A 6,000-nucleotide genomic window follows, 5' to 3' on the forward strand; every position below is an offset into this window, starting at 1 on the left:
TCAATATTGGTGTAAGTGATGGTGGGGCGGGCGAGGGAATCCCCAGGCCTCAGGGGGGCCAGAGTCAGACAGCGCCTTAGGGCTGGGGTCTTCCCCCAGGCAGTGCCCCCACCTTGGGCTTCCCTCCAGCAGGGCCCACACTTCAGTCTCCCTGCCCTCTGCTACCTGGGGCTGTGGTGCCCATAGGCAGCACCATCCCTGGCATATCTGCTTCCAACTCTCATCCCATCTCCCGGGTTCCCAAACCCCAATATGCCCTTCGACAGAGGGGAGAGGATCCCTCTCCCAAGCAGACAACACCTCCAAGTAGAGAGACAGTCCATGGGATCTGGGAGCTGTATTCCCAGCAGTGCCTTAAGACTGGGAGCTATTTAGAAGATGTCTTCCCCCATTGTACAGATGGGGACTCTGAGGAACAGAGAGGGGCAGCAGCTGGCCCACAGTTACCAGGCACAGGAAGAGCGGGAGCCAGAATTTGAACCTGATGTGTCTGACTCCAAAGCCTACATTTCCTGCAGTTGTGCACATAAAGAGTAGATTTCAGTGTTCACAGAGGGAAAGCAAGCTCAGGGTTTGGTCCTGTCCCCTCAAGTCTCCTCACAGCCAGTGTATATAATGGTTTGCTGTGTCCTGGGGTCAGTTTGCCATGTACATGACAGACCGTGAGCTCCCTGAGGGCAGGGCAGGGCCTGGCTCCTTTGGGGGTCCGAAGCATTGCCCAGCACAGGGAATGATCCCAAGCCAGGCATTGGGACAGGCCTAAGAATGATGATGCCACTTGCCCCACAGACACAGAGTGCTCACATACAACCCCATCGATGGACAGATGGAAACACTGGCACTCACAGACACATCAGTACTGGCATTTCCTGAGTGCTGGTCATGCACCAGGGGTGGGTCATTGCTCTGCAGGTGTGATCTCTCAGCATCTCACATTTGTTCGGCGAGTGTCATTCCATGACACTGCTGTGGAAAATGGAGGCTCAGAGAGGTAAAGTCACTTGCTCAAGGTCACACAGCCAAGTGGGGGCAGCTCTATCTGATTGGACTCCAAGGGGCATGGGACATACAGCAAACAAGATCTAATGACTATGAGCAAGAGAGGTGGATGCAAGGAGAGGGTACAGGAACTGGGCACCTAAACAGAGGACCAGGAATGGCCCACAAAGGGCAATGGGGCTCCCGGTTCTGGGGTGCTGTGTTGGGAGAGCAGAAGCTTCTGTGGCCACCTGCTCCCTGGAGCAAAAGAACAGGAGGGAGTGTGCGGGCAGGGGAGGAGGCCCACAAGATGAGCCAGGGATTGATCTGACAAGGTCCTAATCAAATGGTCAATATCGCTGACCTGACCACTTAACCTATTGATAAGCTGGCAAGGATGGAGCAGGCGGTGAGTGGGCTCAGGGAGGGGGGCAGAGGAAGGGATGAGGGAAGCCTGAGTGGGCAGGACTTAAGCCGGCATCACGCCTGGCTCTGGGGCCTGGAAGAGGGTAGTCTCCTCCTCACGGACTCCTGCTGACACAGCACATGTCTTATGTCTTGGGGGCTTCCTCTACCCAGGCTTCTCTCTCCTGTCAGTGTCCCTCAGTCCCCCAGGGACTGTTGCTGGCACCGAAGTGGTCCCCCGCTCCCCTCTGACTGTGACTTAGCTTTTTCACACATGTGAGAGGCTTCACATCTGAGCCTCAATGTCTTCATTTGTTAACTGGGGATAATTATAATAGGGGAAATCAAAAACCAACCTAGATATCCTATGAGTGGGGACTGGTACAATAAATGATAGTATAGTGGCCATACAAAGAAGGACTGTAGAGTTGTTGAAAACATGCTTGAAATAAATTTTTTTTTACACTTCTCTCAGCTTATACCATGAAATAAAATCATTGACAAGGAAATCGTGTTCATAATCTGTTGTTAGGAAGAAGAAAAGGCAAGTTATAAACAAGTATGTAGCATATCATCCCCTTTTTACAAAATACACATCGAGATGGTTCCCCCCCACCAAAAATAAATAAATGTGGAACAGAAATCGGAATTCTGAGTTTGGACCAGTCTGGCCAACATGGTGAAACTCCATCTCTACTAAAAATACAAAAATTAACCGGGTGTGGTGGCTGGTGCCTGTAATCCCAACTACTCAGGAGGCTGAGGCAGGAGAATCTCTTGAACCCAGGAGGCGGAGGTTGTGGTGATCTGAGATTGCGCCACTGCACTCCAGCCTGGGCGACAGAGTGACATTCCGTCTCAAAAAAAAAAAAAGCCGGGCACAGTGGCTCATGCCTGTAATCCCAACACTTTGGGAGGCCAAGGCAGGCGGATCACCTGAGGTCAGGAGTTTGAAACCCCGTCTCTACTAAAAATACAAAAAATTAGCTAGGCGTGGCGGCGGACACCTGTAATCCCAGCTACTCAGGAGGCTGAGGCAGGAGAATCGCTTGAACCTGGGAGGCAGAGGTTGCAGTGAGCTGAAATCATGCCATCGCACTTCAGCTCAGGTGACAGTGTGAGACTCTGTCTCAAAAAAAAAAAAAAAAAAATCTGAGTTTGGGTCCCAGGTATCTAAATTTTAATAAATTCTTTGGGTAAACTCATAGGCATTTTTTTTCTCCTTTGGAGAAAAAAAAAAGCTATCTAAGACAGACGGTCAGGGTGCAATGGCTCACATCTGGGCTCACATCAGGGTGCAATGGCTCACATCTGTAATCCCGGCACTTTGGGAGGCAGAGGTGGGTGGATCCCTTGAGCCCAGGAGTTCAAGACCAGCCTGGGCAACTTAGCAAGACTCTGTCTCTACAAAAAATACAAAAATTAGCTGGGTGTGGTGGCGCATACCTATAGTCTCAGCTACTCAGGAGGCTGAGAAGGGAGGATCACTTAAGCCTCAGAAGTAGAGGTTGCAGTGAGCCGAGATCTCTCCACTGCACCCCAGCCTGGGTGACAGGCTATCTCAAAAAAAAAAAAAAAAAAAAAAGACAGACAGCAAAAGGTAATGCCCTTTTTGTTGTTCGTTTAACTAGATTATCATGGTATCATGGTCATTTTCTTCTCATCTCATTGAATATCTGTGTTTTCTGTTATTTCTACAATGAATATGTGTCACACCATTTGTCTGTAATTGACAGATTGTGGCTAGGTGCTCAGTGGAGGCACCACGAGTGCTATTTCTCTGCTCCCCTCTCCCTTTCCCAGCCAGGCTTGTCTTATGTCCACCCTTATGTCCAAACCCAGCAGAGTTCAGTGCCCTCAAGAATGTGAATGAATTTGAAGTCTGCTGAATGGAGAAGAGCTCGCTCCTCTGGCTTCTGCTCTCAATAGAGTGGGTGGGGCAGTACCAAGCCAAATACAGTCCCCTGTCCCCTCTTCAGGAAACTGGCTGAGGGCTTACAGACAGGAGGAACTGCTGGAGGGAAAATGAAGACCCAGAGGGAGGGAAGGGATTTTCCCAGAGCTACTCAACTGGTCATGACACAGCTGGGACCAGAAGCTGGGGCTCTGGGCTCCTGGATCTGGGTAGTGCCATCCAACTACTGGGAGGGGGACAACTGCAAGAACAAGTGTGCATGCAGACTCCTGAGATAATGTGAGCTTTTGTGGGGCAGAAGAGCACAGTGGGTAAACATGGGGTCGGCCACTTCCTCACTTTGTGGCCCTGGGCAAGTCACTTCACCTCTCTGAGCCTCAGTTTGCTCAAACATAGCATGAAGATAATAATAACAGCTGCCTCATTTTGCTGGTGTGAGAAGCCAACAAGACCGTACTTATACGGAACTTAGCAAAACGCCTGACACACAAAAAAGGGGCAATGAGTGGGAGAAATTAATACTATTACCATCAGCAGCCACAAATGCTGTGAGTAGTAAGTGAAGGTGGTGGGTAGGGAAGGGAGAAGGTATGTCTTGGTAACCTGAGCAAATGAACAAATGCAATGAAGACACTCAGCTAAATATATTTCTTTGTTCATTCATTCATTCATTCAGTAAGCATTTCCTGAGGCCAGTTCTAGGCCAGATCCCAGGCTGGGCCCTGCAATCCAGATATGAACAATGAGAGCTCCCATTAGGTTGGTAAAGAGGAATTAAGGATGGCTGGGGATGGCCCCTTATCTCTGAGAGTTGCTGCTGCAATGGCCCCCAAACTATCTCTTGGGCCTTCTGCAGAAAAGCATCGAGTACAGGAGCACAAGCTCCGCATCACCTGACTGGTGTGACACTTTGGGTATGTGTGTGCACACACTGCAATAGTAAGCTCTGTGCAGATGGACTATGTTCACTTTTGTCATTCACAGCACTGGGCACCAGGTCTCATGCTCTGGGGACACTCTATGCTCAGAGTTTTTTTTTTTCCTCCATTTTTTAAAATGAACAACAAAAAAAAAGTTCAAAGCACCTCGCACAATGCCTAACACCTGGCAGGTACTCAATAAATAGCAGCTATTATTAGCGTCATCATCACACGTGCTACTGCTCTTCATCCCGACAAAAACCTTATTTTGCCGACAAGGAAACTCGAGGCTTAAAAGGAGTGATGTGACTCAAAGCCGGGTGTGTCTGACTCCACAGTCTGTGGTCTCCCCTCCTTTGTGTCTGGGGGCGGGGGCCATCAGAGTGTATGCTGGAGGTGAAGGAGGGGAAGGGCAGCAGTGTGTGTCGGGGGGTGAGCAGATCTGACAATGGGAGTAAGGAGGAGTTGGTTGGAGTGAGGGGAGGGTCGTGAGGGAGATGAGGGTGCAGGATGGGAGCATACAGGCCCAGGATGATGATGGTTTTGGAGTCTGGCTGCTCTGAGGCTCAGGTACGAGGTGGACTCACTTGCCAGTGTACCCCTCCAGCACTGGTAAGTGCAGCCCCCTGAAGGGGAGCTCTGCCACCCTTGTCTGACACAGCAGACGTCTACCTGCACCATTGTATTGGGCAAGCAGGTGATATATTGGGCAAGTAGGTGACAGGGGATCCAGCTTCAGTTCGTTTGACAAAACATTCAATGAGCACTTATCGTGTTCTGGGCACTGTGCTACACACTAGGGATACAACTATGAACAACACAAAGTCCCTGCCATCGTGGAATCCACCTTCTAGTGGAGGAAGAGATATGATATACAAGAAAATATATTTAAGACCTAAGAAGGAAAATAAAGCAGGGAGAAAGTGGCTTACAAGATGCTGCTATTGGCCAGGCGCAGTGGCTCATGCCTGTAATCCCAGCACTTTGGGAGGCCGTGGCGGGCAGATCACCTGAAGTCAGGAGTTTGAGACCAACCTGGCCAACATTATGAAACCTTGTCTCTACAAAAATACAAAAATTAGGTGGGCGTGGTGGTGAGCGCCTGTAGTCCCAGCTACTCAAGAGGCTGAGGCACGAGAATCGCTTGAACCTGGGAGGCAGAGGTTGTAGTGGGCTGAGATCGCACCACTGCACTCCAGCCTGGGCAACAGAGCAAGACTCTGTCCCCCGAACTCCAAAAAAAAAAAAAGCTGCTATTTTAAACATAAAGGAAAAGCCTATTAGAGAAGGTAGATTTTAAGAGCTTTCCTGGCAAAGGAAACAGCAAGTGCAAAGGCCCTGGGTCAGGAACAAGGTTTAAGGAACAGAAAGAAGGCCAGAATGCTTGAGCTTCCAGAGCCAGGAGGGGAGGGAGTAAAAGCTGAATAGACAGACAGGCGCTAGCTCATGCAGGGTTTGCAAGCCAAGAAAGATGTTCTAAGTGTGATGGGAGAAATGACAGGCTCTCTCTGTGGCAGGTGAGGGTTGGTGTCACCCTCACAAAACCAGGCTCCCACCCTCACAAAACCAGGCTCCATCCTCACCCATTGCCCATATTGCCTATGGGGCCTTCTGACCCATTCATTCTCCAAGAACAAGCCCAAGAAGCCCTCAGTAAGCCCTCGGAGTCCCTTGACAGGGCTTTGTCAGGGTCAACCTCCCCAGACTGAGGACTACTCTAGAACATGGAAAGATCTGCCTCATCTGGGTGACTGGGCATGCAGCACAGGCCTGGCCACAGGA

Source organism: Pongo pygmaeus, chromosome 20, assembly GCF_028885625.2.
Source record: "Pongo pygmaeus isolate AG05252 chromosome 20, NHGRI_mPonPyg2-v2.0_pri, whole genome shotgun sequence".
Classification (NCBI taxonomy): domain Eukaryota; kingdom Metazoa; phylum Chordata; class Mammalia; order Primates; family Hominidae; genus Pongo; species Pongo pygmaeus.